At 43.5% G+C, this 23,806-nt stretch overlaps 1 long non-coding RNA gene and 1 other non-coding gene across 2 annotated transcripts in view; one reads left to right on the top strand and one right to left on the bottom strand.

Annotated features, from left to right (window-relative positions):
* Positions 1-23,806, top strand: part of LOC103164704 — a 243,083-nt gene that overhangs the window by 76,868 nt on the left and 142,409 nt on the right. The window lies entirely within an intron of this gene.
* LOC114806938 lies at positions 18,684-18,821 on the bottom strand. Its single transcript, XR_003754991.1, has one exon. It is a non-coding gene; the product is annotated as a small nucleolar RNA SNORA7 (small nucleolar RNA).

Genomic DNA, 23,806 nt, shown 5'->3' with positions numbered 1-23,806 from the left:
GCAGAGATAGGGTGGTGGTGGTGAATTTCCTCAGCAATGAGAATCAGCAGCTATTTGCTGTGTCAAGGAGGAAGGAATTAAAAAAAAATAAAGAGAACACCCTCCCTCCACTTATCTTTTCCTAGCTTAATTGATTGCTTTTCTCCCCTCCCCTTTTTACCTTGGATTGTATCCTGCATCAATAAAAGTCCCAAAACAATGTTCTGGTTTCTTTCTTCAGAGAAAAGAAATCCTGGACTTTCCTCTACACCACTAAATGCTACAATGCTATAGATGCACAAGTGTCTGAAAGAGGCAAATTAATTTTAATAAATTAATCAAATTGGAATATTGAATTAACAGCTGATGAAGAGATAAACCTCTGGAGTGAGTTATGAGACCCAACATTCCAGTCTAGAAGCTCCTGGGAATTATTCCAGGTGAAAAGTGCTCACTAATGAATTATTTCAAGTGAATTAAGATGTGATAGGGTCAATCCTCTAGGTTGTTCAGACTCAAAAAAAAAAAAAAAGAAAATAACCTAATTCTACTCTTTAGAAATTTTAATGGAGAAAGCCAGGACTGGAGTTCCCACTCACTGTTTTCTACAAGGGAGGCCTCTGCTTCAACCTAGAAGTCAGGATGGTACAGCCCCAAGTATGGAGAGAGACACTCCACATCAGACACACAGAAGTGGTCTTGCATCCCTTCACCTTCAAATCCCCAGTGAGGGATTCTTCTACTTCCGAACACTAGCATAATTCCATATGCTATACCCAGGATTAAAGGGGAGAGGACATGGACAGACTGAGGGAGCAGGGTGTGCAGATGAATACAAACACACTGTGGTTTTTTTTTGTTTTTTGATGGAATCTGTTAAGTGCTTACTAAACTCTGGGGTAGATACAAGCTAATCAGGATGGACACAGTCCATGTCCCACATGGGGCTCACAAACTCAATCCCCATTTTACAGATTCGGTAAATTAGGCACGGAGAAGTGGTGACTTTACCCAAGGTTACACAGTAGATGAGTGGTGGAGCTGCGATTAGAATCTAGGACCTTCTAACTCCCAGGCCCCTGCTCTATCCACTAAGTCACGCTGCTTTTCATACACCCTGAGGTTTGTAGAGCTTGAGAGGATGTTGAGCAGGGACCTCTTAAGGAAAAAAAATGAGTTACAGCAGCTACCTTTGTGGCAGCTAATTTCAGAGTCTTGGTACATTAGATTTAACTCTGGACCATAAGTAGCTACACATATACCACCCCATGCTACATTAGCTGAAGTCCATAAAGACTTGTATAAACAGAGAACAGGTTTAATTGAATAAAATATGCCTTCAAATTATTTCTTGCCAGATTCACTGTATTTCCTATGACTACCACAGTTTTCACTGTCTTTGCTATAATTGACAAGAGGTTTTTCAAAAAGAGGAATGTGCCACCTGGCAGTGTAATGGGCATCTGTCTCTCCCTCCGCACCCCCTTCCTCCCTGCCTCTTTTCTTTCTCTCTCCCTCCTCCCTCCCTCCCTCCCCCCCAACTTCCTCCCTCCCTTTTTTTTCTCTCTTCCCTCCCCTATTGCCCTTCTCTTCTCTCTTGCTGCAACATGGCCTTCTGGAAAGAGCACAGGGCTGGGAGTCAGAAGACCTGGCTTTTAATCCTGTATCTACCACCTGACTGTCGTGTGGCTGTCGTGTGATCTTGAGTAATCTCTTAGTTTCTCAGTGCTTTTGCTTCCTCATCAGTAAAAGGGTGATAAAGTGCCTGTTCTCTATCCCTCTTAGACTGTGAGCTCCAAGTGGGACAGGGGCTCTGTCCAATATGAGTATCCTACATCTATTCTAGTTCTTAGCATATAGTAGTAATTGACAAATACCTCTATTTATTATTTTTATTATACTATAGTTCCTCTCATTTTTTCCCCTGTCCCCCCATTTTTTCTAATGAAGGACTGTCTAATCCAAGCAAGATAGTAGAGACTATCATTCATTCACAAAAAATGTGTTAGCCCAACACAGCCTTCTTTATGAGTACACATTATGCCAATGCATATTTTGGGCTTGGATTCTTAATATAGCTTTGATTGCATACTTTCATCTGGACTGTTTCTTCATCTACCTTGTCTAGGGTAGATTGTGAACTCCTCAAGCATCATGAGCACGTTCTGTATAGTCCTTCCTCATAGTTCTGGAGGTGGTGCCATACATCTAGCTCTGCCACCCCAGTGATAATGATTTTATTGGACACCAGGAAATAGCCCCATAACTGTGCAATGCTGAGATAACCATTTGAAGATTCTTTTAACTGACAGATTCCAATAAGATTCTGTGGAAGTTCGTGGCAGATGCCACGGAATTGGGTCCATATGGCAAGGCATTGCCAATAATTGCTTGGGTGGATTCAGTATTGAACACAGCCCTCACAGCCTCTCCTGGGGAGGTAGGGATTAAAAACGGTTACGTTCAGAAGGCTCCGAGGGAGTTTCAGATGGACAAGAAAATTTCCATTACACTAACTCACCTAACCACAAATAGAATTTTTTTCCCCTCTCTCCCCACAATTTTTCACGCAGAACAGGCCCAAACAGTATGGCATAGATTATCATTCATTCACAAAAAATGTGATAGCCCCAATATAGCTTTCTTTGTCAACCCACATTATGAAATACATAGTGTCATTTTAAAGCAGGAAACAAGCACATGAAGGGTGGGGAAGATTACTGCTGTTTCTATTCTTTTTTTCCAGTTGTACCTGCTCTGTGGTGTTGTGGATCCTGATAATTTTAGGCTTTCTCAAGTACTCAATTATTTTTTTGACAAAGGATCTGTGTGAGGCAGCCTTTCTTTGAAAGGTGACTCAGTGCAGGGCTGTTATCCTGGATTGCCCCCAACTCTGTGAATAGCACACCTGCAGAGAGGGTTTTAGTGGAAACAATGACTTTTAGGTTTATAATTCATTCTGACCCCTCAGGAGGTGGGTTGGCCTGTGTCTGGGTAACCTCCTGTACTGGCTTAGTTTTCCTATTCCAGTACAAGCCCTGCTTTTCAAAGAAAATTCTATTGAATAGAAAAAATGGATTTCTAGGAGAAGAGTTGGCCATGTTTGTATTTCTGCAGAGTGGGGGGGGGAGGCGGTTGGTTGTGGGGGGTGTTGGCACCAGGAGAATGATTACTGTGAACTTTGCAGTGATTCCTTTGGGGGAAAGTTGCCAACTTAGGAAGTAGATTTGGGGAAAGTAGCTATCAGCCAAACATTGTGCTGCTATGGTGACTAAGCCGCCTTTATTTTCTAATTGCATTTGTTAAGTGCTTATTATGTGCCAAGCACTGTTGTAAACACCAGGGTAGATACAAGCTGATCAGGTTAGACCCAATCCATGTCCCACATGGGGCTCACAATCTTAGTCTCCATTTTTAAGATGAGGTAACTGAGACATAGAGACGTGAAGTAATTTGCCCAAGGTTACAACTGCAGGGAAGTGGCAGAGTTGGGATCAGAATCCAGGTCCTTCTGACTCCCAGACCCATGCTCTATCCACTAGGCCATGCTGCTTCTCAGCTTCTTCACCTCCTAAATGGAATGCATCTCTCTTCCTCTCTTTCTCTATTTCTCCATCTCCTCTAACTTGAACTCCTTGCATGACTGCACACATTCTGAAAAATGAGGAAAAACCTACCAGATCCGAAAATCAAAGACGCCTTTTGGCTTTCTCCAAATAGGAACACTCATCAACATCACAGGGGAGATTGACACACTACTTCCTGACCGCGTGGGGGCTAACAATCTTGGGGAAGGAGTGAGAAAAAAAGTTCAATTTGCAGTATTTCAAAATAACTTAAAATTTTAAAATTCAGTAGTTGAGAATTCAGCACCTTATAGTTGCCTGAATAGAGGGAGTCACTGTCCTTCCAGGAAGAACCTGGAAAATGGTCAATTCATTCAATAGTTTTTACTGAGTGCTTACTATGTGCAGAGCACTATACTAAGCGCTTGGAATGTACAAATCGGTAACATATACAGTCCCTGCCCTTTGACAGGCTTACAGTCTAATCGGGGGAGACAGACGGACAAAAGCAATAGCAATAAATAGAATCAAGGGGATGAACATCTCATTAAAAACAATAGCAAATAAATGGAATCAAGGTGATGTACATCTCATTAACAAAATAAATAGGGTAATGAAAATATATACAGTTGAGTGAACGAATACAGTGCTGAGGGGATGGGACGGGAGAGGGGAGGAGCAGAGGGAAAGGGGGGAAAAGAGGGCTTAGCTGAGAGGAGGTGAAGGGAGGGGTAGAGGGGGAGCAGAGGGAGCAGAGGGAAAAGGGGAAGCTCAGTCTGGGAGCCTTCCTTCTGGAAATTCCTTCTTGATGACCTGGGTGGGTTAGAGAAAAAACTTCTTGCTGCCCCCTGCTCCTGGGGAATGTGGGGTCTCCACTTTATCGTGGTGCGGGGTTGGGAGTGGGGAGAGTGGAGAGCCTTGGAGGAGAGAGCCCCCATCTTTCCCAGTTTCTTCCCTACCCTCTAATCCTGCTTTGGCTCCCCAAATTTCTTTCATGATAATAGTAAATTGCATTTTGACATCCCTTGTTGCTTTTATTTCTGCTGTGGGATAGTTTGTCTTACACTTGGCAAGGGAATATTTCATCCTGGTGGTTCCATTTTCCTTTGTTTCATCAAAGGTTAATCTCCCTTCTTGACTTGTAACTAACACTTCCATACCTAGCCATGCCCATCTCTGCCCATCCTCCTTAGCCAGATCTCCCAGTGGGTGACCTTATAACTCGGAGAGGCAAACAGACTCTTTACTGAACTACCAAGCTCAATATCCCTTTGCTTAAATGTTAGATGGATTTATGTTATTGCTCTGGGAAGCAGTGATCCAGGGAGGAATTAGTGCTTTTGAGAGGGCTCCTGCCTCATTAAAATAGCATTGTGGGGATGAGTTCACTTGCTCAAAGCCATCCACAGCGGCCCAATCCGTTCATGTTTGCTTCCTTCCATCCATCTCTTTTCTTGCTCATTTGTCCATTTGAATCCCTTATACATCCTGATAATAGGTACTTTGGAGCTCAAGCTTGGATAATCTGTTTTCACTGAGCCATAAGGTGGCTCTGCCTCCTATGTGCTGTATTTAGACATGCCTGGGGCTTACTATATGGTACCATTGCAGCAAGACTATTGGCAGAAGCTGATTAAAGGCAGACCATCATAATAGGGAGCTTCAGTGCTTACCCATATTGACAGCATTAGAACTGGATAGATACCCTATAGAGATTTACAGACTCCATGTAGGCTTTTCCTAGATATGATCCTCGTGAAAGAATAGGAGTGATAGTACTGACTCTGGTCATATCTCAGTGTTTATCAGCACTGTGAATGGGGACAGTACCTTTCCTGCTTTCTAGGACTCTAAGATAAAGCCAAAAGTCCCCTAAATTTATTGACTCTCTAGAAATTCACCCTCTAGAGTTTTTCATTCTTGATATCATTGCTATCAACTTCATCATTATAGATGCCATCATTATCGTCAGATCATGTTTCTGTGCCCTTTAGGACCCCTCAGGCAGGTTCCCACCCTCCAAAAATTTATATTCTAAAAGAATCAATACCAATCAATCATGTTGATTGAGAGCTTACCATGTGCATAGCACTTTACTAAGTGCTTGGGAAACTACAATACATTAGAGTTGGTAGACATGATCTCAATATGAATGGATCTACAGTAAAGTCTTTTTAAACATAGTCAACACAAAGGTATGTTAAGGAAGAACATAGTTGCAACACAGATGTAGAATAAATTGATTTACATTATTTATACTTTTATAGTATTACAAGGAATTCTAATATTAGTTTCTTTCACTATGGCAAATGGTGTGCTGAATACGGTCTGTATGAAAATAAATCCTCCCAAACCCACCCAAAAGCTGTGATCTTGTGCTGTGAGTGGGTACTCTGGGGGTAAATAGAGAAGGGGACCATAGCGTGGTCTCTTTCTTCTCCCAAAGTAAGGGATAAGAATTCTTCCAAAATAGTTTCTCTAGGTTATATAACATTCTATATTCAGACTTGGTTTACATCATTTTTTCCAAAGAACATAAATTCCACAGTGAATCAGAGGCAGTGGTCCATTCAGGTCCAGCATCCTGATTCCAATGGTGATATAACAGTATGCTCTGAGGAACAGTGTGATAGCTGTTTTCCAATATACATTCTTGTGGTTTGGAATTTGTTTTCCCTTTTAATAACCCATCCTGAACATCTCTCTCATGAATTGGTTCAATCTCTTTTTGAATCTTGGGCTATCTATCTTCTGCCTGAAGGTCTTCATGTAGTAAAGAATATCTTTATGCTTGTCATGTATTTGCAAAAAAAGTCATTTATCTTGAACCCGACATCTTCAATTTGAAGAAATAATAATAATTGAAATTTGTTAAGCACTTACTATGTGCCAAGGACTGTACTAAGTACTGGAGTAGAATTAAGATTATCAGGTCTCACAAGGGGCTCATAGTCTAGGTTGGAGGGAGAACAGGTATTGAATCTGTATTTTTGTAGATGAGAGAACTGAAGCTCAGAGAAATTAAGTGACTTGCCCAGGATCACACAACAGGTGTGTGGCAGAGAGGGATTCAAACCCAGGTCCTCTGACTCCCAGACTCTTGCTCTTTTTACTAGGCTTTGTTGCTTCCCTCAGTACTGAGTATCCCTCAGTTCTGTTACTTTGAAAAATAGTCAACACAATTTTGTGAGTTTTCTGCCAACACTATTCATGATTTTATAGATTTCAATCATGTCCCCCTGCAACATTAGCAGCAGCAGCAGCAATGTTTGAATGTCTACGGCACCCAGAGGATTACATTAGGCACTTATCAATGGTATTTACTGAGCACATACTCTGTACAGAGCACTGTGCTAAGTACGGGGAAGAGAATGGTAAGTGAAACTCTACTCATTCTCTACCCTCAAGTAGTTTACAACTGAGTGTGGGAAGCAGATGTTAAGATAAATTACAGATGGGGGAATAAGGCATGATCCCTGCTCTTAGGGACCTCACAGTCAAATAAGGAAGTTAAACCTATATGAACCGAGGAAGAATTAGTTAATAGAATGAGAGTTTCTGCGTTCACCTTTCCAGACTGCTTAGCCCTAATCTTCAGCAAAACCTTAAATGGAAGATCTTTCCACCTAGACATTTTAGCTGCTCTTCTCTGTATCTTTTCTCTGTGCCTTTTATGTCCTTCAGGTACATGGTGTTTAGAAGAGCACACAGTTTTGTGGGCTGGGTTTTATACAGTGGGGAAATTACAACTCATATTGTTTTCACTATCCTTTCAGGTGATACTGAGTGTTTTGTTGTCTCTTAGGGCCTCCACTTCCTTTAAATTATGATTTTGCAACCACTCGGAGTTTTTGGTCAGAGCTACATTCCTCAACACTTACATCAGTGTTCATCTGTTACTTTCCTGCTCTGTCTCAACTTTTTGAGCATTTCCAGCAGTCTGTTACCATTAGCGTGACATTTCGCCGGTATGACTGGTGTGAACCGCAAATTTGGAGAAACCACCGCATGTTACCCTGCTCCTATAAAAGTGGTAAATAAAAGCGGTACCTGGGCAACCTTCTATGGATGGAATCTCCAGTCAGGACTGTCAGATGAGTCCTGCTTGGCCCTGAGCCTTCAGGTTGGGAACCTCTACAGAGGAACTGATTATAGTGCCAGGTGACCGCTGGAGTATAGAGTGCAACAAGCCAGTCAGTGAGCAGGGGTGTGGCAAACTGTGAAGTGTGTATGCGATCTTTGCCAATTTTAACTAGCTAAAGACAGAAATGGGATTAGAACTGAGATCACCTGATTCCTGAAATGTTAGTTCTCTTTCCACTGAACCAATTGCAGGGAAGAGGGTCTTCAACTTCTTTGCTTATAATTCTCCATCTAGGAAAGTGTCAGTTTGCCCCTCTCTCCTATTTCTTTCAATCAGTTTTCTATTCACGAGAAAACATTACCTCCTATCGTGATAACTGGGTAATTTTAAATAGCCTTGGGTAAAGAACCTTCCCAAAGACCTTTGGAAAATCCAGGTGCATTAATTTCACTGATATCCTTCTATCCACATGCTCAATGACCTCATAAAATAACTGTAGAAGAGTAATGAGGCATGATTTTTCCTCTTCATGCTATCTTTCCCCAAGCACCTTGTGTCTGTTAGTTATACTGAACTGGTAGCAGTGTTGAATAAACAGAGTATTACAGGACAAAATTCAAAAATCTTCCAGGAGGCAGTATGTAATCACTGGGAAACTTTGAATGTCTAAAAGAAGGTCTGATACAATAGCAGTAGACAGTAATTGTCTTAAAAGGATATGAAAAATATCCCAGGAGTTATAGTGAGAGGAAAATCAATATAAAACCATTCAACTGGCAATAAGATTAATCCTTCAGCTAAAATAGCATGGGTTTTATCCCAGGGTAAAGCAGTAGGTTACCCAAAGTTCCGAAATTAACATTTCATGTAGTAGGAGCAACCACATTCCTGTATGCCAATCTGCAACATCAAGTGGCAAGACAAGATCACAAAAAAATCAGATCCTGGAAGGAAATCATTTTAGCATCCAAGCAACATTCACCTCTACATAGTTCTGCTGGGCAGCACATAGTCATAGCAGCTGAATGCTGAACTGAAGTGGGGCAACCTAAAGCAAAGAAGTTGCAAGAAAGTGCAGCTTCAGACAGGGTGACGGGAGAGAAGAATACTGGGTCATAACTGCAGCAATCTTTGAGGACAAGCATTGAGAGGTCAATAATAATAACACTAATGATAGAGGTGTCTATTAAACACTTTCTATGTAGTAAGGACTGTGCTAAGATCTGGGGTAGATATAAGATCATCAGATGGAACACAATCCCTGTCCCACTCAGGGATCACAGTCTAAGAAAGAGGGAGAACAGGTATTTCATTATGTTTTACAAATGAGGAACTGAGGCACAGAAAAGTTAAGTGACTTGTCTAAGGTCACACAGCTGGAAAGTGGTAGATCTGGGATTAGAACCCCAGTCTCCTGATGTACAGTGCAGTGTTCTTTCCACTAGGTCATGGAGACTTAGTCAAAAAGGACAAAGCACCAGCTGATGGAAACAGTACACCCAACTGCCCAAAAGGGAACAATCTTTGTGAGTGCACCCTATGGCAAGGTCTATTGGACCAGCAGTGGTCTTTGAAGTCGCATCTGCAACTGTAGGTGAAATTCACCATCATTACATATACACACCAGAAAACTTACATATGCAAGCAGAAAACTTCCATGAAGAGCCTTTCTCATCTGTAGAGCAGATAAATGGTATTTATTGAGAGCTTACTCTGTGCAGAACACTGTACTAAGTACTTGGGAGAGTGCAATAAAAGAGAAGTAGCAGACAAGTTTCCTACCCATAAAGAGCATCCAGTCTGGAGGGGAAAACCGACATTAGTATAAATAAATAAGGAATTTATATGTACACAAGAGCTGTGGGGCTGGGGGAGGGGTTAATATCAAATGCACCAAGGTCACAGATCCAAGTGGATAAAAGGGAGAGGGGACAGGGGAAAAGAGGGCTTAATCGGGGAAGGCCTCTGGGAGGAGGTGTGACCTTAGATGAACAGGAAGCCAACCCCTTCACCTAAAGGTAGCCTAGCTATTATATAAGTGTCCTAACCAAGGGACATCCTAACCTGCTATTTTTACAATGGGATGACTGGACGTGACCTCCTCAATAATCCTTATCTGCTGCCACCTGGTCTTTTTTAATGGTAAATAGTTTCCCCAGCCTTTCAATAATGTATTAAACGGCCTACAGATAATCTAGAGGTTTTTTTTGTGTTTCTTTTTTTTTTAGCTAGTTTTCAGTTTTTGCCCACCAAAGACTTGCATTTTATCTTTAATTCCCTTTTTCAAAATTTGATTTCCCAGTGGATATTATTGACCTTCCCTCCCCAGCAGGCATGCTCAATTTAATCCTGTTTCTTAATCAACTTCTCCCAGGGTGAAAGGTTCAGCAAGAAACGGCCTCCAAGAAACTTTCTATAAATTGAGGAGCCAGGTCATGATGCTCCTATTTTCATCTGCTGGTCAAACAGGCTCTCTTTGGACTCTCAAAAGGAGCATTTTTTGTTTGGAAATTAGGGCACATTTTAGGCTTGAAACTGATATTGGGAAAGAAATTTACTTCAGAAAAGCAACCTGCACTAAGCTTTCCCCCTAACCTATTCATGTAAATTTCCAGTTCTCTTTTCCTGGACATTCACTTTTCAATTTTCAAATTATATGCTTAGAGAATTGATCAAACAATCAATGGTATTTATTTAGTGCTTACTTTGTTCAAAGCCCTGGGCTCAGCCCTTGGGAGAGTACAATCAAGCAGAAATGGTGGACATGTTCGCTGCCCATAAGGACCTTATGCTCTAGAGGAGGAGATGGACATCAAAATTATAAATAAGTAGCTAAGCGCTCTTGGTTTGTGGGTCGAGTGACTAATAGTGCTCAAGTGCTACAGATCCGAGTGCATAGGTAACATAGAAAGAAGAGGGAGTAGGGGAAGTGAGTTTAGTCAGGGAAGGCCTCTTGGAGGAGACAGGAGTTTAATAAGGCTTGGAAGGCGGGGAGAGTGGTGGTCTGTCATAAATGAAGGGGGAGGTAGTTCCAGGTCGGAGGGCGTTATCCTCGACACATCTCTCTCATCCAACCCACAACTTCAATCTGTCAACAAATCTTGTCAGTTTTACATTCATAGCATTGCTAAAATCTGTCCTTTCCTCTCCATCCAAACTGCTACTATGTTGTTCCAAGCTCTTATATTAGTACAGTGCTCTACTCACAGTAAGCACTGAATTAGATTGATTGATTGATCCCGACTTGACTACTACATCAGCCTCCTCAATGGCCTCCCTGCCTCCTGTCTCTCCCAACCCCATTCCTTACTTCACTCTGCTGCCCAGGTCATTTCCCCCCACCCTCAAGAAAAAGGTCATTTCACATCTTCCCACTCTTCAAGAATCTCCAGTAGTTGCCCATCTACCTCATCAAAGAGAAGCTCCATATCGTCGGCTTTAAAGGACTGTCAGCTTTGCCCTTCCTGTCTTACCTTGGCTGATTCCCTGTTACAACCCAGCCCGCACACTTCACTCCCCTAATGCAAACCTACTCACTGTATCGCGATCTCATTTATTTCTCTGCCTACCCCTTGCCCATGTCCTCCCTCTAATTTGGAAAGAACAACAGTGATAATAATAATAATGTTGGTATTTGTTAAGCGCTTACTATGTGCCGAGCACTGTTCTAAGCGCTGGGGTAGACACAGGGTAATCAGGTTGTCCCACGTGGGGCTCACAGTCTTAATCCCCATTTTACAGATGAGGTCACTGAGGCACAGAGAAGTTAAGTGACTCACCCACAGTCATACAGCTGACAAGTGGCAGAGCTGGGATTTGAACTCATGACCTCTGACTCCAAAGCCCGTGCTCTTTCCACTGAGCCACGCTGCCTCTATTTACTCTCCCAAGTGCTTAATGCAGTGCTTTGCACATAGTAAGTGCTTAGTTTGGGTCGTTGTTTATAGTACATGCAAATACTGTATTCACTTTCGCTAACTTGAAAGTAACAGCCCAACATTATATTGTTTGCATACCATAACAGAAAGTAATGACATTATTGTTGGGTAGGGATTGCCTCTGTTGCCAAATTGTACTTTCCAAGCACTTAGTAGAGTGCTCTGCACACACTCAGCACTCAATAAATATGATTGAATGAATGAATATGCAGGACACTGTGAAGTGTCACCCACCCCTTTATATGGTCCCAAGATAATGGATTTTTCTTGGCCCCCAGATGACTTCATTATGACATGCTGAGTATGATGACATTGAACTTGTCCCCTCGGCTGCACTGATTCATACTCAGCAAGCAGTCTTTCCTATCCCCCTTAGCTTGGGGTGTCTGGGGTTAGCCCCATGACCAGCCTAGTGTTAATCCAGCATAGTCATGCTGAACTTTTTTAAGGAAATATGCAAAATCTAGAGTTTGGAACTTGGGGAATCCTGACTCCTTCACTTTTCTAGAGGCACTGCTTTTACCTTCTAGTTCCTGTAAACAGGTCCCTTCAGAGCTGGGGGACATGGTGGCAGGAGCCAAAAAAGAGGGAGCTATGCATCTAAATAAAGAATATCAGATGCTGTCTCATATAAAATTGGATGAATAAGGGGTCCATTCCTAGCTCAGGAAAAGTTAAAAACCTGGGGTGTAGGAGCTGAGAGGTAGAGTTGTGCCCAGGCCAAGGTCAGTGATCAGGTTCCAGGGGATCCTTGTGGGACCCCAGTGACTGACCTGTTTAGTCACCTTGGGAATGGGGTGGGGTCAGAAGGGGAGTATAAAGGGCAGGCGGGAGAAAAGAGGGACACAGGAGCAGGAAAGTTTAGCTGTTGAAATGCTACTGCCACCCCAACTGAGGGATTCTACTGCATTAGCTGGGCCGAAAACAGAGCTTTAATGAGTCCCAAGTAAGCTTTTGGGATGATGGGGAAGATCTCTAAAAAGCATGTGGTTCCCACTTTCCCTTTGCAGTCAGATTGAACTGGTGCTTTTAGATTCTGGTCTGATTAGACAATGGCCCCCTCCTCCAATAGTATAATAATAATAATAATGCTATTTGTTAAGCACTTACTATGTGCCAGGCACTGTACTAGCAAATTGGGTTGGACACAGTCCCGGTCCCCCATGGGGCTCACAGTCTCAATCCCCATTTTATAAATTAGGGAACTGAAGCTCAGAGAAGTGAAGTGACTTGCCCAAGGTCACGTAGCAGACAGGTGGTGGAGTGGGGATTAGAACCCCTGATCTTCTGACTCCCAGGCCTGTGCACTATTCACTACTCCATGTTGCTTCTCTTGCTGCTGCCAACATACCAGGACAGGTCCTAAGCAGCCAGGGGCTAGTCTAAGCACATTCATTGTTGTCCTTTATTCTGTACTTACTTCCCCTCATCTAGCGATAAGAACGAACAGAAAGAGAGCATTTAAAGGATGACTGCCTTCTCTTGGCCAAGGACCTTAGTTCGTCTTAAATTCACCTCTGAGGCAACTGAAGGCAGAGAAGAAGCGTGGCTTAGTGGAAAGAGCAAGGGCCTGGGTGTCAGAAGGGCCTTGGTTCCAATTCTGACTCTGCTAAATGTCTGCTGTGTGACCTTGGGCAAGTCATTTCACTTCTCTGGTTCTCAGTTCCCTCATCTGTAAAATGGGGAATAAGAGCTTGAACCCCATGTGGGGCAGGGACTGTATCTAACCTGATTACATTGTATCTACTCCAGCGCTTAGAACAGTGCTTGGCACATAGCAGAAGCAGCATGTTGTAGTGGATAGACCACGGGCCTGACGGTCAGAAGGTCATGGGTTTTAATCCCAGCTCTACCACTTGTTTACTATGTGATCTTGGGCAAATCACTTCACTTCTCTGTGCCTCAGTTACCTCATCTGTAAAATAGGGATCGAAACTACGAGCCCCACGTGGGACAGGGACTGTGTCCAACCCAATTTGCTTATATCCATCCGAATGCTTAGTACAGTGCCTGGCACATTCTGAGCACTTAAAAAATTCCAGAATTATTATTACTATTATTGTTCTTATTAATAACAAGTACCATTATTATTATCATCATTATTAAATTGATTTAGGGTTTGGGCAAGCTGGCCTCCATGACCTGTCAGTGCCTCTCTGCCTAGCCCAAGGGTGACCCAGGCCAGGTTGGGTGCTTTTCCCACTTCTTCCAACTCATCAATCCTGTCTACACAGACTGTACTCTGAAGAGCAGGAAAGATAAGACATCTCAGCCCAGTTCAGATAACTGTTTGCGAGGGTGATACAGCCAATCTTGTCTTTCAGTTCTTGGGACAGAATTTTTTGAAAAATCGACACTTTCGTGGAAAAAGAGTTCGAAGTTTAAACCAGATAGATACAGCATTTACAAAGAATGCCATTGGCAGAGATGCTTGTCATGAAATATATAATTGCTTGTAAAGAAGTTGCGAGTAGACAGAAAATTGTATCTCCTCTGGAGTGCTGATTGTAGCAAATTCCACTCAGCTACACCAAGGATTCTATTTATGATGCTCAAGTGAGTGAGTACCTAGGAAGAGGTAGATCTGTATAGTATAATTAATGCAATCTTCAATCTTACCGGCATTCCTCTGGCCAATCTTTCTCCTCCTTCAATGAAGAATTAATTATTGGATTTTTTCTGAGATCTAAGGTGACACAACATTTCTTCCCCAGGGAGGAAAGCAGTTCAACCAGCTTTGAGGAGGTAAATCTCTTGAAGAGTAGATTAGCCCAAGTCAGGGCTAGCTGGTTTGGGATAGCGCGTATTAATCATGTCTCTCGGCTGCTGTTATTTCCAGTAATCCCATGGAGATATTTCCCCTGGGGGGGATAGGGAGTCCACCAAAACCGAGTCCAAATAGACAGCTGTAACTCTGGCAGTTTGGCTTGCATCTGGGAAACTGTCAGGAGAGTCTGGCAATCATCCCAAATTTATTCCTTTCCCATCATCAAATAAAAAAGCTTTAGGGAAAGGGCATCTGCTGATGTTCCACATGCACATTCATAGACTTTTTAAGTACAGCTTTGTTACTTTTTCCTGATGGTTGGATTTAAAGGTCTGTCTCTAGACTGTGAGCTTGTTGTGGGCAGAAATGTGTCTGCTAATTTTGTTGTATTCTTCCAAGTGCTTAGTACAGTGCTCTGAGTACAGTAAGTGCTCAGTAAATATGATCAACTGATTGAAGCATTTTGAGTTTAAGCTAAGCTGATGATGTCGGGAGTGAGGTTGGTCCCACCCTCACTTGGATTTGTCCAAGATAAGGAAAAACACCAGTTTTGCAGATTTGACGTAGTGCTGCAAACTAGAGGAAAATTTGCTACGCACTTTATGCAGGGAAGCAGCATGGCCTAGTGGAAAGAGCATGGTTCTGTGAGTCAGAGGACCTGACTCATCTCCTTGCCAGCTGTGTGACCTGGGACAAATATTTAACTTCTCTGTGCTTCAGTTTCTTCATCCTATAAAATGGGAAAAAATACCTGTTTTCCCTCCTTAGATTGTGAGACAAATGTGGGAGAGGGTCTATGTCTGACCTGATTATCACGCATTTACTCCAGGGTTTGGCACATAGTAGGCCCTTAACAAATACCACAGGTAATTTTTATTATTATTATTATTGCTATTATCACTACATTTGGCCTGAACTCAATTTTGATAGGGGAGCCAAGGTGTTGTTTCCACTTCCACCACAGATGAGTTTTTATTCCCCTTAAGGCAGTTGGGAAGAGGCTGGCAGAAGACTGCCCTTACTGGATTCCTGACATCTCAGAGAAGAGGTAGGGACAAGGGATTGGAGTTTCTCATGGCCTGCTCTAGCAGCCAAAACAGTATTTCCCAAGGACTCATAAACAAAGAGACTCAAATGAGCACTGTGAGGATGAAATTGATTTACTCTTCTGACTGATTGCACTTCTCTCAGCTGATCAGTCAACCCAATGGAAAAAAAGGCATTATTTAAGGGACTGTGATGTTCCTCTGCCACTCCTCTTGCCTGATCTTTCTCTCCAAGAGTTTAGTTACAATCCTATCAGAGCAGAAGCTCTTTTCTTATGCATAAAAAGGAAGATCATTTTAGATCATTTTACACCTGTCAGTACTAGCAACTTGCAGCAAAATATTTTTCGGGAGCTGTTTCCTAGGAGTAAGCTGGTTTCCACAATTCTCCCTTCCACACATCACTGTAACAGTCATTCCAGCAAATTGCTTAGCCCAGAGATTCTCATCTCCCTCACTACAACATTAAACTACAGGGAGGATAATAAAGGTTTTTACAAAGACCCCTTCCCTTGATTATTTTTTTAAGGACATCATGTACCTGGGTGGAAGAGCAAATACACCAAGGTACTGACAAACCATTATGTAAATCAGTATTTTGAACATTTAAACCTGTTGACATTGAAACTGCACAAACTACTGAAAGAGGAAGGAAGTAAGTTTGGTATTCTGGGGAAATATGGCAGTTTTAAATGCACTTCTTCAGAAGTCAAAAATGAAATTAAAACCTCCTTCCTGGAAACAGCCATAACTCCCTAAAGAAAATGATTGATTCTATGGATAGAGTCAGAAGACACATTGCGGGCTTTCTTTTCCTTAGATTCAAAACAAGAAGTGGGTAAGTCACAAAAGACATTTCTTTGTGGGTAATAGCTGATGGTTACCAGATTTGTGGGAGAAGGGGGATTAGGAGGGAAGGCAAAAGGAGAAACTGGGGGGATGAAGAAGAGGGAAATGGAAAGGGGAAAGAGGAGGTGGAAGGTGAGATGAGAAAAGGGAGAGGACCTCTTCTTGGCTGCTGCTCAGTCTGCCATCTTCCGCCACTGCCAGTCTGGAAGGGCTAGGTAAAACTGGGCCTGCTCAGGTGATGATGGCAGAGTGTGGTGGCCCTGGGATTGCAAGCCAGGTAAACATCGGGAGCTGCATCCCATCTATAAAACTCACAAAAAAGTCTGTCTTCTGTAAATATGCGTGACATCCTGCCATCATCCCGGACTGAAGGAATCTGGGTTTCTTAGCTCCGGGGCTAGTGGTTGGCCTCTTTGAGGCACAGGATGGTTTACCCACATGAAATCCCACTCCCTGGGGCACATGGAGAGGCCACAGTTCCTGGATCGGGAGCAGAAAACTAGTAAGGCCAGTCTGTGGCGCTGGGTCCAGCGCAGAAGCCGCTATGCTTCATCTTCACCCGGCCCAGGAGGAGGGAGTAGTGCACTAATGTCTTGGCAGCAGGTGGGACAGGTGAGCTTCTTCCCTGGCCTGTGGCCCGGGCCCAACTGGGAAATCCCACAGGCCATCAGGGTTTACCCACTTGGGTCATGTGTCCCCTTTACTTCCAGCTGGCAGCACCCGGACTTCTCTTCCCCTACCCTATTTTTCAAATTATGCACCTGGGGTTCGGCACTGTTCTGACTACAGGGCTTGGGGAGAAGGGAGAGGGGAAGGTGGAGAGAAGATAAGGGGAAAGGGAGATTCTTTACAATCTCCCCTTCCCTTCCTCCCTTTTTTTCTGTGCCCCCTTCTCCCCCATCCCTTCCCTTTCCTTCTTCTTTCCACATTCCCCCCCCTCCAGTTCTCTTTTGTCCTCCTCCCTTTCTTTGTCCCCACTTCTCTTCACCTTTCTCCTCTTTCCTTCCTCTCCTTTTCCATCCTCTCAGTTCCTCCCTTTGCTCCTCCACTCTCTCCTTCCCACCTCCTACTCAATATCATTTCCTCCTGCTCCTGGACCAGTTTGCCTTGTAAACTCTGTGGCAGGAAGAGGCTGGCCAGAGAGCAGGGAGTGAAATAGGGGAGTGGTGGTTTCTAGATTCCCCTTCCTTTCCCTGAGCCCTGTTTCCATGTCCCACAGAGCTCTACTCCTGCTTGCCGGGCACTCGGCCTCACCTCACTATGGGCCAGAGGAATATCTCAAGTGGTGCCCAGTTGCCATCCTCTGTTATGTAAAACTTTGTCACTAAAAAGTCTTGAGTCAGTGAGTCAGTAATATTTATGCTGTTTATAAAAATCACTCTTGACAATTGGCAATCCTGCCTCCATTGGTTGCCTAGTCCTCTCTGTATCAGGCTGCAACTCCTGACACTCAATTGAGCTTTAAGCTTTGAGCTTTAAGGCACTCAATCAGCGCTCTCCCTCCTACTTAGCCACTTTCTTCTCTTAAGCGCTTAGTACAGTGCTCTATACACAGAAAGTGTTCAATAAATGCGATTGTTTGATCCCACTGCACCCCAGCTCCTACTCTTCGTCCCTCTCAAGCAAACCTACTCATTTTGTCTTGCTTTTGTCTCTCCCACCAATGGCATCTTGCTCATGCCTTTCCGCCTGCCTGGAACTCCCTCCCTTTTCAATTGCACCAGGTACCAGCTCTTCTTTTCATGTCATCCTAATCTTGCTCGTCCTTTTTGATGGATGATTAGTATATTACTTGGCACAAAATAGGTGCTCAAAAATAGAATTCAGTGAATGAGTATTGATTATTAAACTACTGCAGGTTATAATGAAGGTTATAAAAACAAAACTTGGTCTTGTCTTATGCTATCGAGTTGTCTCCTACCGATAGCAACTCCATGGACACATCTCATAGAAAAGTCGCAGAACTCAGCTGAAGCAGAAGCAGCAGAGTTCAACTCATAGAGAGGCAGCATGGCAAAGTGGATAGAGCACGGGCCTGAGAGTCAGAAGGTCACGGGTTCTAATTCCAGCTCCACCATTTGTCTGCTGTGTGATCTTGGGCAAGTCCCCTAACTTCTCTTTGCCTCAGTTACCTCATCTGTAAAATAGGGATTGAAACTGGGAGCCCTGTGTGGGACAGGGACTGTGTCCATCCCAATTTGTATCTACCCAAGCACTTAGTACAGTACCTAGCACATAGTAAGTGCTTAAAAATACCATAATAATTCTTGTGATTGTTATTATCTCTTCCAGAACACCCCACCTCCATCTGCAGTCATTCTGGTAGTGTATTCATAGAGTTTTCTTGGTAAAAATGCAGAAATGATTTACCATTGTCGTCTTCAGAGCAGCAAACCGGAGACTCTGCCCTAAATTCTCTCCCATGCTTCTGCTGCCCAGCACAGGCTGGTTTTGACTTGTAGCAGATTGCCTCCCACTCGCTAGCCACTGCCCAAGCTAGGAATGGAATGGGTGTGCCTCTGCTTGATTCTTCCTCCCATAATCAAGACTGGTAGAGTAATGGAAATTCTCCAGGTATGATCCTGAGAGGGGAAAGCTCCGTCAGTCCCCCCCAAATTTAATAGGTCACCAGGAAAGAGCACTTGGAGTACAATTGGGAATGATCTTACATTGTTGAAACTTTGCTACTGCAAAGAATAGAAAGGCAAGGAACCTCAAGCATGCTGGTTATTTCCTTATTCAGGTGTTTTTGCATATTCCATGGTGTATGAACAGAGAAACAAATAGAAGGAACAAGGTTCAAACATTTGAGAGGCAAAGTTGAAGTCCGAATAGCTATTTGTAATGAGGGGTAAGGTCCAGAAACAGTGGCCCTTTCAAACAGATGATCTTGTTGCAATATTCCAGACCCATTGTTGGAATTATATTCCCATTAAATTTTTCCAGACTGAAATGCTTCTCCCCTCACTTCATCCAATGTGAAAGCGTCTTGGAAAGTAAAGTAACCTTAAATGCAAGGTGCTATTTTATTTTTGTTTTATGCTTTATTTTTAGCATCTTTATTCTCTCAAGGAATGTAATAGAGTCCCTTTCCAGTAAAGTAGTTAACAAATAAGTATTTATTGACCCTTAAGTGGAGCTGGTGAAACTGAGCCTCAGTGGATAAAGTGACTGTCTCAAGGCCACAGAGTGACTTGAGAACTGAAAACTCCCACTCTACTTCCCTTCTCAAACTATGCAACTATATTCCCTTCCAGTGTGAGGGAAGCAAGTGGTGCATCTTTGACAGGTCGGTTTCATCCTCTCTGGTTTAAGTTTTCAACTCTTAGCTCCAGGCATTTACTAAAATAAGATCTAAGACCCTGACAAGCCCTGAGGCTCTGTAGAAAAGAAAGGCATCCCAGCACGCTGAGGAATCCTGTAGGGGTTTCTGGAAATGTAGCCAACAGGAAAACAAAGGTCCAGAGAACTCACGGAAATCATCCCGGGATTATATTTATGATGATTTAAATAACACCGACATGTGAAATGGAGAGCATTTCTACAATGACTGCAATCAATCAGCCAATGATATTTATTGAGTGCTTACTGTGTGCCCAGCACAGTCTAGCAGACTTTCGAGTGTTGGGGTTTTTTTCTATTTTAGTGCTGGAAAAGAAGACTTAGGACTGGGGAGATATGGAGCCCTCCCTTTTCCATTTGGGCCAGGCATGAAGAAGGTTAAACAAATATTTTCTGCCTGGGGGTAGGGGAAGTGGTGATTTCATTCAGTGTACACTGTAGAACGAAGAATGTCCTTCTTGTAAAGACATAATATTTCGGGCCCCATTGTGGTTATCACATTTTTCTGGAACCTCATACATAGAACATTCTTGGTTAATGTATGAGAGACAGCTCAGAAAATGAATGTTCACTTTATGAGGAGGTTTACCCACACCTCATTTATAATGCTTGTTGCCTCCTGGGAAACTTCGTTTGTACATGCTCTTTTCATTATCAGTTGCTACTCCTACTCTGAATGTGTGACATGGAACTGCCGATGTGAATTCTTCCTTCACTCTTAGTGATGATGTTCTTGGAGTGGAGTGGGCAAGAGATGGAAAATACATTATTTGCTATCTGCTGTGAGTCTTCACTGATAAGCAAACCAGTTGCTGCAGGTTTTAGCAAGCTATTTTTTAAAGAATTGATTGGACTTGTGTCATTTTCTGCTTCGTTGCTCCTGGCCTTTGTGGTTGGTTTGGCAGTGCTGGGCTTCCTCTATCTCCTCGGGCAGGGGTTGGTAACCTTTTTTTTGCAGAAGAGCCATACAAAATAAAATGAATCAATCTATCAATGGTTTTTGAGTGCTTACTGTATACAGAGCGCTGTACTATGAACTTGAGAGAGTGCAATTGAGTTGGTAGACACCATCCCTGCCTACAAGAAGCTTACAGGCTAGTGAAAGAACTGGGAATGAATGAAATGAAACCTTGGAGCAGCTGGTGTGTGAAGAGCCATACAATTTATGGCCCCCTCACATGACATGTGCCGTCACAGGGAGAGGGGCCTAGTGGAAGTAGTGTGGATACAGTACGGGCCTTGGAATCAGAAGAATCTGGGTTCTAATCCCAGCTCCACTACTTCTCTGCTGTGTGACCTTGGGCAAGTTACTTCACTTCTCTGGGCCTTAGTTTCCTCATCTGTAAAATGGGGATTGAGACTGTGAGCCCCACGTGGGATAGGGACTGCGTCCAACCCAATTTGCTTATATGTACTCCAGTGCTTAGTACAGTGCCTGGCATTTAGTAAGTGCTTAACAAATACCATTATTATTATTATTATTCTCTGGGCCTCAGTTCTCTCATCTGTAAAATGGGGATTCAGACTGTGAGCTCCATGTGGCACAAGGATTGTATGCAGCCCCATTAGCTTGTGTCTACCCCACTGTTTAGTTCAGTGCCTGGTACATAGTAAGCACTTAACAAATACCGTAATTTTTCTTTTAAAAAGGGAAAGAAGAGGAGAAGAAAGGAGAGAAGGAGTGAAGGGAAAGAGATGTGAGGAAGGGAAGTAATGGTTGGAGGGGAAGTTAGCAACAGGCAAACTGCCCAGGGGCCTCCACCAGCCTGTGGGCCTCCACCAGACTGGGGGCCTCCGCCTGTCCAGGGCCCTCTGCCTGGTGGGGGCTGTGGTATCAACTTGAGAAGGTCACAGACCTGATCCCCTTCCTTGGGGGCAGAAAGCCTTTGCAGGCATGAACTTAAGCTGCTCTGACTGGAGAATCCTTGCCTGCATCCACCCACCCAGGGAAGGGACTTTCCACCCCTCTATTCAGAAAGTATCCACTCTCCTTGGATGTTCGGTGCATTTTTGGTTTTTGCCTCCTCTTTGTCTCATTTTTTAGCTCATCTTTGTCTCTGTGCTTTCTCCCACTCCTTCCCAAAGCATCCTGATTTCCCAAAGCATCCCTGCTCCAGCTCTGGTCTGGTCTGTGTGGCTGGTTCTGTACCTGCTTTAGGGCCAGCAGTAGAAGCTGGGGTGGGTGAGAGCAGGGATTTGGTATGACCAGTGTTTTTCTTACCCTCTAATGGGGGGACAATGGGGAATGAGAGAGAGTGAAAGAGAGAAAATGAGAACAAACACACACTAAACTTTCACAGGTTTGTTTTCTTTCTTCTCTCCTTCTCCATAGCTAACAATAGCAATGCTGCAGTTTGAGTCAGCTACTTGGGATCCATGCCCATGGAGGCCAGTGACCAGCGTTCTTAGCCCCCAGCTCTGCCTCGATGCCTCCTGCCTGGAGCTGAGCCCATCTGTGGTTACTAGCAGTGCATGCCTTACCCGGCATGGGGGCTCTCAGCCCCTGTTCATGAGGGGGCTGAGCAGTGTCCTTCCTGTTTTACCCGTCTTGGGGCCAGGTTGCTTCCTGCAGACTAGGATGGGGGCACTTAAGCAGCTTAAGCTCACTATGGCTAGGCCTGGAGCCGCTATCTTGACTCTTCATCAGACCCTTTCTGTCTCAAATGTTCTCCCTACCCTGCTTCTCTACAGCCTTTTGGTGTGAAGGCTAAGTTAATGACGTTGTCCACATGAAGCTGAGTATCTGGATGGGCTCCCATGGTTCAAGAGCCTTGTCTGATTTCAAGAAGAGTTATAAGTCGTGAGAAATAGGTTCCCTCTCCCAATTCTGGAACGTACAATTCCTGAAGGTATACTACTACTAGTAATAATGATGGCATTTGTCAAGTGCTTACTATGTGCCAAGCATTGTTCTAAACCCTGGGAAAGATATGAGCTAATCAGATTGAACCCAGTCCTTGTCCCAAATGGGGTTTACAGTCTTAATCCCCATTTTACAAATGAGGCACAGAGAAATGAAGTGACTTGCCCAAACTCACACAACAGATAAATGGTGGAGCTGGGATTAGAACCCAGGTCCTCCTGACTCCCAGACCCATGCTCTATCCACTAGATCATGCTGCTTCCTTACTAACCTAACTCCTCCCCTTCCGTAATAAATGTTGACATACTTTAATGGCTTTGTTTAAATCCAGGGCAATCACTTTTTTCTGTGGGTTCACATTCTTATTCCAATCTCTATTTGCTCTCAAGTGAAGAAATGTGCTAGGATGCTAAAATTTCAGTTTTGACCTCAATAGATTGGCCATATGAGCTAGATTGAAAAAGCTGCATCTTCTGCTTAATGTCTTAAGTGAAATATAGAATTTTACTATTACCTCATGAATATTTGAATAATCCTATACTCTTTGGAGTAACCAGGTTGAAGTTACTCTTTTCGGATTTTGAAAGTTTAAAGCTATTAAACATAAGACAACTTCTCCTGCCACGTTTAGGAATATTACTGCCATCTGAGCATCTGCTCCCCTTCACCTCAGGAAATTTGTACAAATTGTTTTCTGCTCAGTGTGGTGTCCCACTATTGACCTGGAATTGCTAAATGCTTTTCTAAAGTTAACTAGTGATCTTCAGGCACCAAACTGACCTTCATTCCTGGGAACAGACTGCAGCAATCAGTTAATCAACAATGGTAGTTATTGTCTGCCATGTGGGTGAATTCAGCAGATGCAGGAGCCACAGACTCTGCCCATAGAGGGTTTACAGTCTAATAGGGGAGACAGAGTCATCTTTACACTGTAAGTTCCTGGTGGGCAGGGAATATGGTTACCAACTCTGTTGTATTGAACTCTCCCAAGCGCTTAGTATGGTGCTCTGCACACAGTAAGTGCACCATAAACATAAATGATTACAAATTAGAGGAAAAAAATGCTCAAAGAGTGGAATACGCAAAATGGTAAATGCAGAAATGGCAGAGAATCTGTTTTTTAGTGCACAAGGCCCGAGTCAGCTCCCCCCTTCTGTCTCCAGACGTCACTGGACCCTGTGTAAAAATGGGGCCTTCCCTTAACACCCTACACTCAGCTTTGACTCCTCTCCCACTAACTTCTATCGGTCAATCCTCCTTGGAACCTGACCCCCTCTCCCAATTCCAAGGCCCAAACTGCTCTTTTCCTCTGACCTCTAGCTGTCCACCTACCAACTCTAACCCCCTCCCTCAGCCATTGGTCTCCAACACC

The sequence above is a fragment of the Ornithorhynchus anatinus genome, chromosome X1 (assembly GCF_004115215.2).
Source record: "Ornithorhynchus anatinus isolate Pmale09 chromosome X1, mOrnAna1.pri.v4, whole genome shotgun sequence".
NCBI lineage: Eukaryota > Metazoa > Chordata > Mammalia > Monotremata > Ornithorhynchidae > Ornithorhynchus > Ornithorhynchus anatinus.
The sequence above is the reverse complement of the archived record's forward strand: the minus strand, read 5'-3'. Positions and strand labels throughout refer to the sequence as shown.